The sequence below is a fragment of the Rhipicephalus microplus genome, chromosome X (genome assembly GCF_043290135.1).
Source record: "Rhipicephalus microplus isolate Deutch F79 chromosome X, USDA_Rmic, whole genome shotgun sequence".
In the NCBI taxonomy this organism is placed as follows: domain Eukaryota; kingdom Metazoa; phylum Arthropoda; class Arachnida; order Ixodida; family Ixodidae; genus Rhipicephalus; species Rhipicephalus microplus.
The window spans coordinates 49,389,285-49,407,323 of record NC_134710.1 but is presented as its reverse complement, the minus strand read 5'-3'; positions in this window follow the sequence as shown (position 1 = coordinate 49,407,323).

Genomic DNA, 18,039 nt, shown 5'->3' with positions numbered 1-18,039 from the left:
GATTATGAGAGATGCTGCAGTGGAGGGCTGCGGAAATTTCGACCACCTGGGGTTCTTTAACGTGCGCCCAAATGTGAGCACACGGGCCTACAGCATTTTCGCCTCCATCAAAAAGGCAGGCGCCGCAGCCGGAATTCGACCCCACTACCTGTGGGCCAGCAGCCGAGTACTGTTGCGACCGGGGTTTGCGGCACTGAAGATCCAGGATCATGATGTCGAGGCAGGAGGAGGTTGAACTTCATAGAACGGGTTTATTTACATTATTTACATGGCACGAACTCTATGGCCTGAAGTTATATTTTGAAAAAGGCTGTATATTGAACGAGCTCCATGAACCAGACTAAGCAGCCCGCGAGGGCTGATTAAATACAGTCTCATCTCCCCAGATCCCTAGATCGGGGAATAGGTTCATACGGCACTGTCCAATAACATGTCCCGCCGAACACACGAGTATCAACATGCCGGCACCACCCCAACATACACATACACAAATACACAAACCGAACACGTGTATGGTCCCGGCGATACTGCCTCCTCCGGCGAATCTTGCTTGAGCGGGGTGAAACGAGTCTGTCATCTCGCCGCTTAGGCCGGCCACCCATGCTTTGTCGAACGGTGATCGCGGTCTAGGCACCTCCGAGGGGCCATACCTGGACATCTGGTCCTGATTTGAGCGTCGGCAGCTCATCAGTCTGAGACTCACGGCGGGATGGTCCGACGTCCATATTCGGCGGAAGCTGGCATTGTGGCTTTTACTGGGGCACGAAGACGCCACGTGTCACATCTCTGCGCGGACACGAAGGACAGCGGTGCTTCATAGAGTAACTTCAGCCACGCAGCGCCCAGTGCATGAAAACAGCAGGGCGTCTCGGCGCTGCTCTTTATCTCCACAAAATGAGGCGGCTGCCTTTCTTCCGTTCGTTCTGGCGGCTGCGGCAAAAGGGTGGCCCGCCATACGCAACAGTACTGAGTAGCCGAGTTGCCGGGTCAGCAGTCGAGACGCGCTTGGCTAAAAACAAGTCACTTACGATTAAAGCAATACATGGCCCGGTACATATGGCCTTCTTTTGAAAATTGGGCTTCCCGTTCTATTAGATAAAAGTAGATTTAAAATAAAAACTGAAAGTTCTGAAGAGTGACTAGACGATTCACCAGCACTGTTCTAAAATGTTATGCTACCAAGCCTGTCAATGTATTGTATCGGGCCATCTATTGCTCCAATTTTAAGTGACTTCTTTTTAGCCAAATTCGAGAGAACCGTTTCCGGTGACCTTAGTGACAACCGAATAATGCGCATTTTTAGATTTGTTGACGATTTCCTGATTCTTCTTGACTGTGATCCCGTGTCTTGTGCTTTAGATATTCTCAACTTCATCAAGGATATGGAGCGACTTTTGTGCTCTCTGGGACGATGAGAACCTGGCGTGCGATCAGAGCACGATCAGAACTGTACGTGCAATCAGAGCACGGGAGATGGCATCTTGTACGTACGAAGTGGTAGACGGAAGGTCATGCGCAAGCAGGGTATCGAAAGGTAGTAAGGGATCACGGCCAAAGAGAAGATAAAATGGTGAGTAACCGGCAGTTTCATGGCAGGACGAGTTGTAGGTGAAGGTTACGAACAGAACGGCAGTGTCCCGGTTGGTGTGGTCGTCAGAAACAGACATAGCAAGCATATCCGTCAGTGTGCAGTTAAGGCGCTCAGTAAGTCCGTTGGTCTGAGGATGGTAAGAAGTCGTAAAGTTGTGCCGCGCAGCACAGGATCTAAGGAGGTCGTCAACCACATAAGAACGGAAGCAGCGGCCACGGTCCGTGAGTAGGTGAGAAGGAGTGCCATGCTGAAGGATGTTCTCATAGAGTAGGAAATCTGCGACGTCAGTTGCGCAGCTGGTCGGTAGTGCTCGAGTAATTGCATATTGAATGGCATAATCCGTAGCTACTGCTATCCATTTGTTTCCCGTTGCTGATGTTGGGAAGGGACCTAACAAATCCAAACCCACACGATGAAACGGCTCGGCTGGGACTTCAATAGGTTGAAGGTGACCGGCAGGGAGAGACGTAGGCTTCTTCCGACGCTGGCACAGGTCACACGCTGCGACGTAGCGGCGAACGGAACGATAAAGGCCCTTGCAGGATACCCGTTGGCGCACGCGATCATAGGTTCTAGAGACACCTAAATGGCTGGCAGTTGGGGCGTTGTGAAGTTCTTGCAAGATGTCCTTGCGCAGTTGACGTGGGACGATGAGCAAAAGTTCCGCGCCATCGGGCTGTAAGTTAAGGCGCTACAAAACGTTGTCTTGAAGAAAAAATAGGCTCAGTGAAGGGCCTTTATGGCCGGATCGAAGACGGTCAATCATCGATAGCAACGATAGATCTCGGCGTTGTTCGTCGGCTATTTGCAGAAAATCTGTTATGGCTAGGATGTTGGCATCAGCTTCTAACTCAGAGGAGTCAGGTGGATCAACAGGGTGTCGAGATAAGCAGTCGGCACTGCTGGGAAGCTTGCCAGACTTGTACACTACAGAGAACGTGTACTCCTGCAATCGCAATGCCCATCGCCCGAGTCTTCCTGTAGGATCCTTAAGGGTTGACAGCCAGCAGAGTGTATGGTGTTCTGTGATGACTGCAAACGTGGGTCCATATAGGTACGGTCGAAATTTTGTGATAGCCCAGATGAGAGCCAGGCACTCTGGCTCAGTAATTGAATACTTCCTTTCCGACTGAGAAAGTAGGCGGCTGGCGTACGCTATGACACGGTTTGTGCCGTTCTGCATTTGTGCGAGTATTGCTCCTATGCCATGGCCACTTGCGTCGGTGCGTAGCTTCGTTCGAGTGGCTGGGTCAAAATGGGCCAACATAGGTGATATGTGCGCAGAAATCAACGACGCAAAGGAATGTTCTTGGTCTTCACGCCAGGAAAAAGCCACGTTCTTTTTGAGGAGATCCGTGAGGGGCCAAGCAATTTCCGCGAAGTTGCTGACAAAACGGCGGAAATACGAACAGAGTCCCAAAGAGCTGCGGACTTCTTGCGTGGAACTTGGGACGCGAAACTCGCGCACCGCGCGGACTTTATTAGGGTCTGGTCGTACACCAGCAGCGTCAACAAGGTGGCGAAGTAGCTTTATCTGACGGTGCCCAAAGTTGCACTTAGACGCGTTAAGCTGGAGGCCAGCACACTGAAAAACGTCAAGGATGGCCGACAGACATGGAAGATGGCTTTCGAAGGTTGGCGAGAAAGCGATGACATCATCTAGATAGCACAGGCACGTCGACCATTTAAAACCGCGGAGAGAGTCCATCATGCGTTCAAAAGTTTCTGGCACATTGCACAACCCAAAAGGCATGACTTTAAATTGAGAAAGCCCGTCGGGTGTTATGAATGCCGTCTTCTCGCGGTCGCGGTCATCGACTGAAATTCGCCAATATCCCGATCGTAGGTCCAGGGAAGAGAAATACTTGGCACCATAAAGGCAGTCAAGCGCATCATCAATTCGAGGTAGAGAATAGACATATTTCTTGAATATTCGATTGAGATGGCGATAGTCGACGCAGAACCTCCAGGTGTTGTTTTTCTTTTTAACAAGCACAACAGGTTGATGCCCAAGGAATTGTTGAAGACTCTATGACGTCTTTGTCGAGCATTTTCTCTACCTCCTTCTGGAGTATTTGGCGCTCTGAATGAGACACAGTGTAAGGACGCTTATGAAGGGGACTGGCGCCGCCAGTGTCGATACGGTGGGCTGCGACGCTCGTGCGGCCCAAGAAACGGTCGTCCATATAAAAAATGTCGAGGTAAGAAAATAGAAGACCACGCAGCGCTTCAACTTAGGACGGTGACAGGTCGTTTGATATTGTTTTGTCTATGAAAGCTCTATTCTGTGCGGCTGCAACAGGTTCGGCTACGGTCTTGATGTCCGGAGTGAGAGATGAAATTATACATTGCTCCAGAGCGGAGAGTTCTGCTGAGGCAATACCTTGAGGAATGACCTGGGTCGACACGGAGAAGTTGAAGACAAGGAGAAGCGTCTTGTCGCTAATCTTCACTATAATAGGAGGAAGTATGATGTTCTGGGAAAAGGTCAGGTCAATGAGTGGGGCTGCCAAGTAGTCGCCATCAGGAACAGGTGGGAACAGCGACATAGAAAGGTACACAGCGGACTGAGGCGGTAATCTTAGGCACTCCATGGACCGTAGCCGTGTGCGAGCTGCAGGAGGCACATCAGAGTACAAAGGAAACTCTAGCTGTAAAGTGCTGGTTGAACAATCACTAAGGGCTGAATGCGCGGTCAAGAAAATAATGCCGAGAACCACGTCGTGTGGGCAAACATCTAGAACAGCGAAGAGGACTGAAGTGTGAAGGCCGGCAACAGTGACGCGGGCAGTGCACATACCAAGAACTGATGTTCGGCTGCTGTCGGCTACTGGCACAGTCGAAGACATGGCAGGAGTAAAAACTTTTTTCAGGCGGGATCGAAGACGTGAACTCATAACAGATATGGGGGCACCAGTGTCTATTAGAGCTGTAACGTTCAGGCTATTGATAATAACACCAAGTAAATTTCTTCTGGAATTAGTGGTCGGTAGAAGTTTTCGGTCCGAGTTGTCAATGCAGCGCCACCTCCAGGAGCTGCATCTGTTAGTTTCCCGAGAACTGCCCAGAATACGCCGGTGACGGGAAGCGACAGCGTTGATAGCAGCGAGGCTGGCGTCCCTGAGGCGACGGCGAGCGGCTGGACAGGGTTCCCTGGGCGATGACATCGGCGTAGGATGGTTCGGAGCGTTGCGTAGAACGGCTAGATGGCAGGTCCTGAAGGCGGTCATCGGAAAAACGAGGTGGTGAATACTGCCCACGATTCTGTCGGTGGTCACCTAAAAAACGTTGCCGAAAAGGCCATCTGTTGCGGCAGTGGCGGGAAATGTGGCCAACGCGATGGCAAGAGAAGCATATCGGTCGATCATCTTGTGTGCGCCACTCAGATGGATTTCGGTAGCGTGATGAGAATCACGGGACTGACGTGGCAGCAGCAAAAAGTGGGGCGGCGTGGTAGTGAACGTTAGGATTTATGGGCTGTGGTGTGTGGCTGGAGTTTTGGGGAACTAAGACACCCATGTTGGCAAACTCTTGTCACACAACAGCCTGAATAAGAGATATTGGGGCTGAGTTGTCAGGCACAGGGGGTTGATAAGCGGAAAAAGCCATGGCTTCTTGCTCCTGGCGGACAATTCTTGTGATGTTTGGAGGATTCACGAATGGACGTGGCGCCACAGGATCCTCGCAGGAAGAAGTTGCAGCGGTGTTCGGGAGTCGGGAAAAACGTTGCGTAATTTTCCTGCTTTTGGCTCGTTCGAACCACCGACATTCACTGACAATTGAGTCAATGGTGGTACAGTTCTTGCATATCAGAATGTTGACAGCATCGTCGGCTATGCCTTTCAAGACATTGCTGATCTTGTCTAGTTCGGTCATGTTTTGTTCGGCCTTCCGACACAATGCGAGCACGCGTATACGTCTTGGATATAGGTGACGTACGACTATGTGAAAGATTGAACTCGTGAAGCGAGTTCTGCCTGGCTGCCATTTATCGAGCAACTGACCGGCCGAACAAGTCACGGAGCTTCTGCTTGCACACGTCCAAACTCGTCAGGTCTTCCTCGTGCGTCTCGTACCAGGCGCGTGCAGTACCTCGAAGGTAAAAGATGATGTTGGCCAGCATAAGCGTCTCATTCCACCATTATTGCTTGCTGACGCGCTCGTATAAGGCGAGCCACTCGTCAACGTCAGTTGTGTTGGTGCCACAAAATGTTCCTGGATCGAGAAGATGGGAAGGGATCACAGGTGACAGAGCAGGCGTGGACTGAACGGACGGCGCACTGCCTTCAGGCATCGTGGCTGGACGAAGCTGACGTCCGCTACGGAGATTCAAAGTCGGAATGTTACCCAGCACTTCCACCAAAAATATGTAACGGGGAGTATTTAATAAGTGAACGACGGGTGGGCTAACACTGCACACAGTATGCAAGGATGCAGGACAAGAGGGCAGTACCTTTTTATACCCGTGACAATATATATATATATATATATATATATATATATATATATATATATATATATATATATATATATATATATATATATATATATATATATATATATATATATATATATATATATATATAAATTGTTAAGGCGTTTATTAGCCGGCAACGAGCGAGAATATGCAATGGCGACAGTCACAGCAAAGCACGGGCTCTCAGCGCGAGCGGCGTCCTTGTTGGGTAGCCCCACTAGAAGGTACTCAAGAGTTCGACCCATTTCATAGTTCGGAGGCTTCGCTACAATTACCCCGGGGTCGAAGAGGGAGCCGCCTGGCGACCTAACAGCTTGTTATTTATTATTAGCGGGTCATAATAAGCCTTCAGGCGCTCCACGTTGACGATGTCTCGCCCACGGCGGCGCATGTCCGAAGATTGTTCAACGGGTTCGATCAGATAGTTGACGGGTGAGGTGCGCTCGATGACACGGTAGGGGCCTTCGTATTTGGGACGTAGTTTGGAAGAGAGGCCAGCGGCAGAGGTCGGGATCGAGAGCCATACAAGCGCACCAGGAAGGAACATGGGCTCAGAAGTGGTGGAGCCATCACGGATACTCTTCTGCCGCTCTTGCTCTTGCGTCGTAAAAGTCTTGGCAAGCTCGCGACACTCTTCAGCAAGCCTGGCTGTCTCGGAAATAGGTGTACACTCAGATGGATCCGGCGTGTACGGGAGTATCGTGTCCATGGTGTGCGACGGGTGCCTTCCGTACAGCAAGTAGAAAGGTGAAAAACCAGTCGTGCTCTGAGGGGCGGTGTTGTAGGCGTAGGTGACGAAGGGCAGTATATTATCCCAATTAGTGTGGTTGGCAGCGACGTACATAGAAAGCATGTCGCCGAGGGTGCGGTTAAAGCGTTCGGTGAGGCCATTCGTCTGTGGGTGGTAAGCAGTAGTTTTGCGTTGGACAGAATGGCACTCCGTCAGAATGGCTTCGACGACTTCCGACAAGAAGACACGGCCTCAATCGCTGAGAAGCTCTTGGGGTGGTCCGTGGCGCAGTATAAATCGATGCAGCAGGAAGGACGCAACATCGCGCGCAGCAGCCGCAGGGAGAGCGGCGGTTTCGGCGTATCGCGTTAAATGGTCAACGGCAACGATGGCCCAGCGGTTACCAGCCGACGTCAGAGGAAGTGGTCCATACAAATCGATACCTACGCGCCCAAAGGGACGGTCAGGGCAAGGTAACGGTTGTAGACTGGCGTGCGACATGTGGGCTGACGGTTTACGGCGTTGGCAAGTGAGGCAAGAGCGAACGAACTGCTGCACATAGCGGTACATCCCGTGCCAGAAGTAGCGTTGTCGAATGCGATGGTAGGTGTTGAATACTCCAGAGTGCGCGCATTGCGGATCAGAATGGAATGATTCACATATCTCTGACCGCAGACTGCGGGGTATCACGAGTAACCACTGCCGGCCGTCGGCGTCGTAATTGCGTCGGTGTAGGAGGCCGTCACGAATGGCGAAATGGCGAGCTTGACGACGCAATGCACGCGTGGATGGCGTTGCGGATGGATCAGAGAGCATGTCGATGAGCGGGCCGATCCAATTATCCTTTCGCTGTTCGGTAGCGATGATGTCAACATCAATGGCAGAAACAGCAGCCGAGGATACTGAGCAGAGCACATCACCTTCAGGCAGAGGGGAGCGCGAGAGGGCGTCGGCGTCAGCATGCTGGCGTCCGTTGCGGTACAGCACGCGGATATCGTAGTCTTGTAAGCGAAGAGCCCAACGGGCGAGACGGCCTGAGGGATCCTTCAATGATGAAAGCCAGCATAGTGCATGATGGTCGGTGACGACATCCAATGGGCGACCATACAAATAAGGTCGAAACTTTGTAAGAGCCCAGACGATCGCCAGGCACTCTTTCTCCGTGACGGTGTAGTTTTTCTCGGCTCTCGTGAGCGTACGGCTTGCATATGCTACGACATATTCAGGGAATCCGGGTTTTCGCTGCGCCAGGACAGAGCCGAGGCCTACTCCGCTGGCGTCCGTGTGCACCTCCGTTGGGGCTGTAGGGTCGTAGTGGCGTAGAATGGGAGGCGACGTCAACAAATGGCGGAGCTTCGCGAACGCGTCGTCGCACTCGGATGACCACGAATTGAAGGGCCCGTTGCTTCGAAGGAGCTTCGTCAGCGGTGATATGATCGTGGCGAAATTTCGTATGAAGCGTCGGAAGTATGAGCACAGGCCAACGAAACTACGCAGTTCTTTGACAGATGCAGGTTTGGGGAATTCGGCCACGGCCTGAAGCTTGGCAGGATCAGGAAGAATGCCGTCTTTGGACACGACGTACCCCAGTATGGTGAGTTGCCGTGCTGCAAAGCGGCACTTTTTCAGATTTAGTTGTAAGCCGGCATTGCTCACACGTGCGAAAACTTCTTTCAGACGTTGGAGATGCGTGGAGAAATCCGGAGCAAAGACAATGACATCGTCGAGGTAACACAAGCACGTGTACCATTTCAAGTTGCGCAGAACGGTGTCCATCATGCGCTCAAAGGTCGCAGGTGCATTACATAGACCAAACGGCATGACGTTAAACTCGTACAAGCCGTCTGGCGTGACGAAGGCGGTCTTTGGTCGAGCGTCGTCAGCCATGGGTACTTGCCAGTACCCCGAGCGCAGATCGAGAGAAGAAAAAAAATCGGCTCCATGAAGGCTGTCAATCGCGTCATCGATGCGTGGCAGTGGATAAACATCCTTGCGAGTGATCTTATTGAGCCGTCTGTAGTCCACACAGAACCGCACAGAACCGTCTTTCTTCGCAACTAGAACAACAGGAGACGCCCATGGACTGTCGGAGGGCCGAATAACGTCGCGTCGGAGCATATCGTCAACCTGATCAATAATTACTCGACGTTCAGCAGGCGACACGCGATATGGACGTTGCCGTAAAGGTGGATGGGCACCAGTGTCGATGCGATGCGTAACAACGGACGTGCGACCGAGAGAACTTCGCCCGACATCGAAAGAAGAACGATATTCTTGTAACAGGTCCAGAAGTTGGGAACGCTGTACGGCCGTAAGGTTGTCAGCGATGGAGGGGCCAAATACATCAGCAGACGACGAATCAGAAGTGGAAACAGCATTGATGGTACACGACCTGGGAGCGCGCGTGTCATCGGGTACGTCCAGAACTTGTGCGTCGTCGACTGGTTCCACTCTGCCGAGACATTCCCCTCGAAGCAAGGTAACAGCGTACGGGAACGGGTTGGTTACAAAAATAGCAGTGTTGCCCTGGTTGACCTGCACGGTCGCGAAAGGTACTAGCAACCCTTTCCTGCTGCAAGCGCGGTCAGATGGCGAAACAAGTCCAATGGTGTCGGAGAGACCAGCGCAGTAGACAGACACAGCCATCGTCGAGTTTGGAGGCACTGTTGTATCGTCTCTCGTTAGAATCTTGCTCAGTGTCGGGGGACTGTCTTCTGGCGTCAAATGCGAGAAGGGTGAGAGCTCAATTTCGGCGGTGGCACAATGGATGACGGCGTCATGGCGGGAGAGAAAGTCCCATCCCAGGATGACGTCATGAGAGCATGCCTGAATGACGATGAACTGGGCGACATACAGAACGTCCTGGATGACAACGCGAGCTGTGCACCCTGCTGTAGGATGAATCCGGTGCAAACTCGCAGTACGGAGGGATAACCCAGAAAGTGGCGTCGTCACTTTTCGAAGTAAGCGGCAGAGTTTTTCGTCCATAACTGATACGGCAGCTCCAGTGTCAATAAGAGCCGATGCACAAACACCGTCCACAAGCACGTCAATGACATTCGAGGGGCTGCTCTGAGGGCTTTCACATTGCGATAGCGTCGCAGTCCTTGCCTCAGGGACTGCGACGACTAGTTTTCCCGCTCATGAGCTGCCGCACTTGGCCGCATGGGAGACAGGGAACGGCGTCGTGGAGACGGTGATCTTCGAGATGGACCTGGGCGAGATCGAGGTGGCATAGACGGTGGTTCTTCGCGATAAAGACGGCTGAGTTGGCCAGCAACAGGTGAAGAAATTGGAGCCGGCTGTACGCGATGGCAATAACGGGCCACGTGACCGGCGTAACCGCAGGCAAAGCAGATGGGCCGGTTGTCGGGTGTGCGCCATCTGTTCACCGGGGTAGGTCTCACCCATGTCGCAAGGGCTGATGGACGGAACGGTGGCTGCATGGTGGACTGAAGCTGAGGATGAGGGGTTACGTCAACATACGTAGCGGGCATACCCGCTGCAACGGACGGAGGTCGTGCAGCAGCTTCAGCGTAGGTCAGAGGGGCGGGTGCTTGAACGACTTGGGGTGGCCTGGCGACCACTTGCGCGTAACTCAGGGACGCAGGAGCCGGAGGCTGTTGGGGGTGGTAAGCAGGCGTTACCTCCACTATTTCCTGTTCAATCGCTCGGGGGATGGGAGGGAGAAGGGTAGTAGCCGATTGTTGAACAGCAGGTTGGTGGGAAAAGGGCAGGAGGGAGAACTGACGCGCGATTCCCTCACGGATAAAGGACTTCAGTTCTGCCATGAACGCCACTTGGTCACAACTAGCCTCCAAGCCAGCAAGCGTTGCAGCTCGTGGTGGGGAGCGTCGGGTCATCGAACGCTGCCGGCGGAGCTCCTCGTAGCTCTGGCACAGTGTGATGACCTCTGCCACCGTGCCGGGGTTTTTGGCGAGCAGCATCGTGAAGGCATCATCGTCGATGCCTTTCATGATGTTTCGGATCTTGTCAGACTCGGACATGGTGTGATTGGATTTGTTACATAGGTCCAGGACATCTTCAATATAGCTGGTGAATGACTCACCAGCCTCTTGAGCGCGTTCACGCAAGCGCTGCTTGGCTTGCAGCTTGCGAACAGCAGGGCGGCCGAAGACGTTGACGATTGCGGTCTTGAAATCGAACCAGGTGGCAAAATCGGACGCGTGGTTCTTGTACCACAAACTGGCGACACCGGCAAGGTAAAACACCAAGTTTGTCAGCTTGCCGTCCTCATCTCATTTGTTGGGGACGCTCACGCGGTCGTAAATGGCGAGCCAGTCCTCCACGTCAGTGCCATCAGCGCCAGTGAAGATGGGTGGATCGCGGATTCTGGGGACACCGGGACAAGGGGGTGGCATTGGAGGAGGCGTTTGCTGAGAAGCGTCTTGGTACACAGTAGATGGCAGGGTACGTGATCGTAGCTCCAAAGGCATAGACAGGGATCGCAGCACTCTCTACCAAATTGTTAAGGCGTTTATTAGCCGGCAACGAGCGAGAATATGCAATGGCGACAGTCACAGCAAAGCACGGGCTCTCAGCGCGAGCGGCGTCCTTGTTGGGTAGCCCCACTAGAAGGTACTCAAGAGTTCGACCCATTTCATAGTTCGGAGGCTTCGCTACAATATATATATATATATATATATATATATATATATATATATATATTGTGAGCCCAGTTACCGACTCTTCTTTATCAATTGGACAAGTCGTCATCATTTGTATAGTTTCCTCATCTGCCAGCCAGCTCGAGCTTGTCTCGATAAAGCTCTTCCTCGTAAGTGGTGGAGGTGCTTCTTAATCCTCAAGTCCTCTCGCACGTTACCACGGGATCTCCGCTTGGGTCGTCGTCTACTACCACCTACCATGGCAGTGCAAGACAATCCTGGTCCATTCAATACCCCCAGCCCAGACCAGCCTCCACCGTGGACCCTGGCCATCCACAGCCACCAGCGTGATCGGCCAGTATTCTCGGGTCTCAAAGGGGATGACGTTGAAGATTGACTACACACATCGAACTCATCAGCGAGTTAAACAGGTGGGATACTTTTTACAAGTTACGTACGGTCCTTTTCTACCTAACTGATGCTGCCAAAACCTGGTTTTGGAACCACCTCCAAGATCTTCCCGACTGGGACATGTTTCCATGGCAGCTCCGTCAGATTTTCGGTTCCCCCAGTGTTCGCGCTGAAGCAGCAACGAAGAAGCTTGCTGAACGTATACTGCTGGCGGGTGAATCATACACCTCGAACATTGAGGATGTTTTTGCCTTGTGCAAGCGTGTGAATTCAGCTATGCCTCAAAGCGACCAAATACGCCATAATATCAAAGGCATAAATACCGTCGCATTCAACGCCCTTGCGTCGCAGAACCCTAAAATGACTCAAGATGTCATCACCATTTGCCAAAGACTAGAAGAATTTCCGTCTCTTCGTCTTTGCCATGATGCCTCGGACATTCGTCTTCCTGCAGCCCTCGACATCCGTGCCCTGGTGCGCGACATCGTTCGTGAGGAGCTTCATGGGCGCTGCTCTTCCTGCGCCCCACCATCTACTTTAGCCTCAGCTCCAACCAACTTGCCGGACATGATTAGGCAAGAAATTGCATCTGCGTCACATCCACCTTGTTCCACCGAATCAAGACCTCGTCAGGTACCAACGTACGCAGAAGTAGCGGCACTCTCAGCTCCCACCACTATCCCAGCGGCTACACCAGGTGGCCTTGTACCTGTGGCATCAGTGTCACCACCGATGCGTCCACAGCCGTATTACGCCATGCCGCGTCCTAAACGCCCAATCTGATATTATTGAGGCTATAAGGGTCATATATCTCGCTTTTGCCGAAGGCGCCAACGGGACGAGCACCGTTGCTACGCTCCAGAGGAACGCGGATGCTTCAGTCCACTCACGAACTACCAGCGCACGCCTTACGGGTATTCTTTTCAGCGTTCGCCCTCTCCACCATACAGTAGTGGCCTGCCTGTGAACTCCCGTGAGTCTCGCCGCCACTCACCATCTCTCAATCGCCGTTCCGTGTCGCCTCTGCGACCCGCCTCCAATGTTCTGAATGCCCACTCGGAAAACTCCCCAATGCAGTTTAGGAGGGGAAACTGCATCCACCGGACAGCCAGCAATTCCTCCAGACAGACCATCGAACTTGTAACAGTGTTATTAGAAGGTATATGCGTCGAAGCTCTAGAGAATACAGGCGCTGCTATTTCCATTATTCGCTCTGACCTTTGCTCGCGTCTCCACAACATAAAACACCTTCGGACCCGTCTCTCCGTGCTGCGACGAACGCCATTTGTCGACCACTCGCCCAGTGTACAGTTAGTGTTTTCATAGACGTTATTCTTTATCATATTGCTGTTGCAGTTCTCCGTGAGAGCACCCACGAACTCATTTTGGGGTGGGATTTTCTGTCGTCTGCACGCGCTTCTATATCTTGTCGTCAGCGCCTTATCCACCTCAATCCCAGCGACTTTTCTGTATCGGAACCCGAAGAGCGCATTCGTCTCGTCACCACTTTAGATTCTGTTCTTTGGCCATCCCGAGAAGAAGTAATTAGCGTTGATTGCATCAAAATTGTGGATGGTGACGTGCTCCTACTACCCTATGGCCACACGGTACATCGAGGCATTCTGATCATTCCAGGCCTTGTTCGTTTTTTTGAAGGGTCTGCTTTTATTACTGCGTTAAATCAGACCCCCGAACCTTTATTGTTGCCCCGTGGATCAACAACAGTCACATGCGCTATTGACCCGCATTCCGTTGCAATTGTTGCCCCGTCGCGGTGGTCTAGTGGCTAAGGTACTCGGCTGCTGACCCGCAGGTCGCGGGTTCGATTCCCGGCTGCGGCGGCTGCATTTCATACTTCGCTTACAAGAGCACAACTTTGGTGTCGTCTACTGGTCTGGTAAGAAGCACCAAGATGCTGATGCTCTCTCGCTGTCCTCTACGCAACCGTAATAGCCCACCATCACCAATTTCCACCGCCGCATTACCCATCGCAGGTCTCAGTTGGCTAAGGTCCGGCCGCCCTTCTACTTTTGTGTCGCATCAACGCGTTGACCCTTACAGCCGCTCCATAACAGCACGCTTAGAAGGCACATCCACTCCTCCGAACGCCCGACTTCGCCGACAACTGAAACAATTCAAGCTTCACGATGGTGTTTTACATCGCTATATTTACCACGTTGAAAGAAACAAATGGGTCCCCGTAATACCACGTTGTCTACAGCGTCAGGTTCTTGAGACATTCCACGATGATCCTGCTGTTGGGCATCTCGGCTATCACAAAACGTACGACAAAATACGCAGTCGGTTCACTTGGCCTGGCCTCTCATCCGCCATTGCCAAATCTGTTTCTTCGTGTGCCTTATGTCAACGGCGGGAACGACCCACTTCTGCTCCTTCTGGCTTTCTCCAACCTCTTCTTTGTCCCGTTTTGCCATGCGAAGTTGTCGGAAATACACTTGTACGGCCCCCTTCCCGTGACCGCCAATGGAAATTGTTGGATTGTAACGGCTGTTGACCACCTCACTCGTTACGCGGACACAGCCTCACTGCACGCTGCTACAGCCACTGAAGTAGCCGATTTTTTTCTGCGTATTATATTTTTATGCCATGGAGCTCCACGTGTTCTGCTCAGCGACCACGGCAAGGTCTTTCTTTCCTCTATTGTTGCTGAGGTTCTACGCGCCGCCAACACCATCCACAAGAAAACTTCTACTTATCATCCCCAAAGAAATGGCTTGACGGAACGCTTTTATCGTACCCTCTCGGACATGATTGCTATGAACGTCAACCCTGACCACACGAACTGGGACGCCATTTTGTTATTCGTAACGTTCGCCTACAATACGGCTACGCAACGCATCACCAGCTTTTCTCCCTATTTTCTGGTCCATGGCCGTTCTCCAAGTGTCACTCTGGACGTCTCCTTCCTTTCGGCTCGTGTTACCTCAGCAGGCCTTTTATCCGCACAATTTTGGTCTCGCCTTGAGCACTGCCGTCATCTGGCCCGAATCAACACCGACATCTCTCAGGAAGCTCGCAAGTCTCGCTACGACTCAACTCTACGTGCTCTTACCTTTTCCCCAGGAGACGAAGTTCTTCTGTGGACTCCCGCGTGTGTGCCCGGCTTATGTGAAAAATTCCTCAGTCGTTTTACAGGACCTTATATGGTGATTGAACAAACGTCCCCCGTTAATTACCGTATCTTACCACTTAACGCTCCCTCATACCACCGTTGCCGTGGGACTGAAATTGGGCACATTTCTCGACTGAAACTGTATACCCGACGCAATTCCTAATATTATCTCTCGCGCGGCCAGGAGGCCGCTTCCAGCGTGACGGGGAAATAGTGTGTGCGCAGTCACCGAATCTTCTTTATCATTTGGACATGTCATCATCATTTGTATAGTTTCCTCAATATATATATATATATATATATATATATATATATATATACATAGGGAGAGAGAGAAACAGAGAACTTCAAGGACACACTCGCAGTTGCATACAAATTTGCATACACACAGCTGACACGACTCGCTTTCTTGGATACCACAAAGTTTTTAGCCCGATTTCTGCGTCCAAAATACGACGCTCACCTTGCTATCACGACTCTTTTTCCAATTATGCTTTGGCAGTTAACATCGAGATACCACAATGGTTTGTTTAATATATTTACCATGGATGTTAGTTGTCGGTATGGAGATGTACCAAGCGTCAACGAAGATACACCCACGTTGAACGGGGCTTTAGTTTCCAAACACTAAGACATACATTCGGCACACCCTCCTCTATCAATGAACAGTAAACATTTTGTTACCCCTGTAAAGGCGCGTTTTACTTTTTTGTCATAGGCCGATGTTCATGACGAAGGGCTCAACCATGTTTTCTCAACTAGTGATTGCTGTTAAACATTTTTTACAAGTATTACACTTTCTTGCATATATTCAGGCTTGTGTGTATATTTTATTTTAGTGTGAACAGTATTTTTAGAGCGTGCAACCAATAATATTATTGCTATTGTTATATTACTGTAAATAACTTATTTTCACCTTGTCAGCCTTTTCATTTAAAAATGTATAATTTAAATTGTTAGGGGCATACTACATTGTTTACACTCATTGTATTTATATTGACATTTATAAGGGGCCCCCAGGCAGCTGCACAAATACGCCAATATAAACGGGCTAAGCAAATTTTTTTCTTTGCAAGAACAAAATTTGTGTGAATATAACGTTAAACTACCCTCGTTGCTCCATTTCTAAATGGTTGTTAGCTGTATATGGTTGGTGTAAACATTCTTTGTGATGCACACAGCACCAGCTTGTTACGCGAGGCAAAAATCGAAGCAAAAATGATCCATCACGTAATGACCACTTATGAACGACCACGTGAAGAATAAAAGGATAATCTGTTTTCGATACGACTGTTTGTTTGCCATTGGTTCTTCAGTATTTAAAATTTTCTGCGGGACAATATCACCTCCTTGTTCAATGACGTCATAAAGTTGGAGAGAATATCTCCTTCTAAATGTAATTCAAGTAGGTTAGCCGCCAATCACATAAGCAGCGACTATTTATTGCAGGTGGCGAGATGGATTATGAGTATAATAAAATATTTATGCTTGCAGCATAACACTGTTTAGTAGTTTGTGTGCGTATACATTTCTGTGAGCTCACACTTTCTGAGAGAAAGAGAAATAGAAAGAAATAAGCAGCAATGCACGATTGTGCTTCTTTGCTGTCCAAGATGTATTTTAACTAAGCCTCAGTTATGCTAAAAACCATGGTCTCTCACCTTCTCCCTTGTCCGGTGGGTCAAGTTGTGGGGCAAGCTTACAAGCTGAGCTTCCTAGTGAGCCCGAGTGCACTGCTTTATTCATGGCCACTTTGCAAGTTGCCGCTGTTGCTCAAAGTTACAATAAGCAAGGCTGATGAGGTTTATCAGAGAATAATGTGGAAGCAATTTTTGGCATTTCAGTATGGAAAAACCTAAACATCAGAAACGATTCGCCACTCTCATCAGCTCGCAACAGCTTCGACAGAGCAGCGGTGAAGATATATCTGTTTCGAAGAAAATCATTTTCTGGAAGCAGCAAGTGCTTTTACCGGTTTTAAAAAAGTTTGCTCGTTCCCACTTGTACCTGCATAAACAAGTCACAGCAGAATAAAAGCATGAACATAGGACGTAATCTTATATGGCCCCTGTTCAGCACTTGCCTGTTCTGCATTACTACAGCACAAGACGCGAAAGCGTCGCATAGGCGACCCGCACCGCAAAAAGCCTGCAAGAAAAATTATCACAGCGAAAATATGGGCGAAATTTCACTCTGTTGTAACATTTTCTCGTAACATTTTCATTCTTTCGTCAGAACATAACTGAGTGATTACTGTTGCGACGGAACGCTTCGCCTTACTTGGTGGTTTCCCCAGCGTGCAGCCAAGAGGGACCATTGTCTAAAAAAAAGGGGGGGGGGGGGCAGCGCCCCCAACGTTTTTCAGTGAGGGGGCGGGGGAGCTAGCGCTCTCTCTTGCCTCTGCGGCTAAAACGCCCATGTTGACAGCTCACCTGGTCTTCGTCCTACCATACAATACCCACTAATATCGAGTGCGTATTTAGTTCCGCCAAGATTTGCCCCTGATAACAGCGTCAAATTTCGTGAAACCATCAAAATTTTTTCTTTTTTCAGTTAGAAGGGCCAGGGTAGGGGCTAGTTGTTTGTACATGGTCGGCACTTACTACACGCTAGAATTGAACACTAAAAGACAAACACACACACGGCTGCCGTTATGAAAACTTGTTTTCATAGCGTCCGCGGTATACCACCCGCGGCTCGAGCGCATGCAAGGTGTTAATATTTTACGTGCCAAAGCCATCATGTCATTAGAAGGCACGCCGAGATTAGAGACTGCAGATTGATTCAGGCCACCTGAGTTTTTTTAACGTGCACTTAAATATCTTTTGAAGTGTAAGGCGTCACGACAACGGACAGAGGGCCCACACACACCGAGCGTCACTTCTGTTTACATGGAGCATCATACCACCCTACACGTGAATAATGCAGCACCAGTGCGCCCTGTATTTTATTTTTGCGCCAAAATCTGAGCGCATTGTTACTGCGTTTCGCTCCCTTGGAAACGCAGCTGACGTATGCGGGAAATGAACTCATGACTTCGATCGTAGCATCGCTACAGCTCAGCATGCT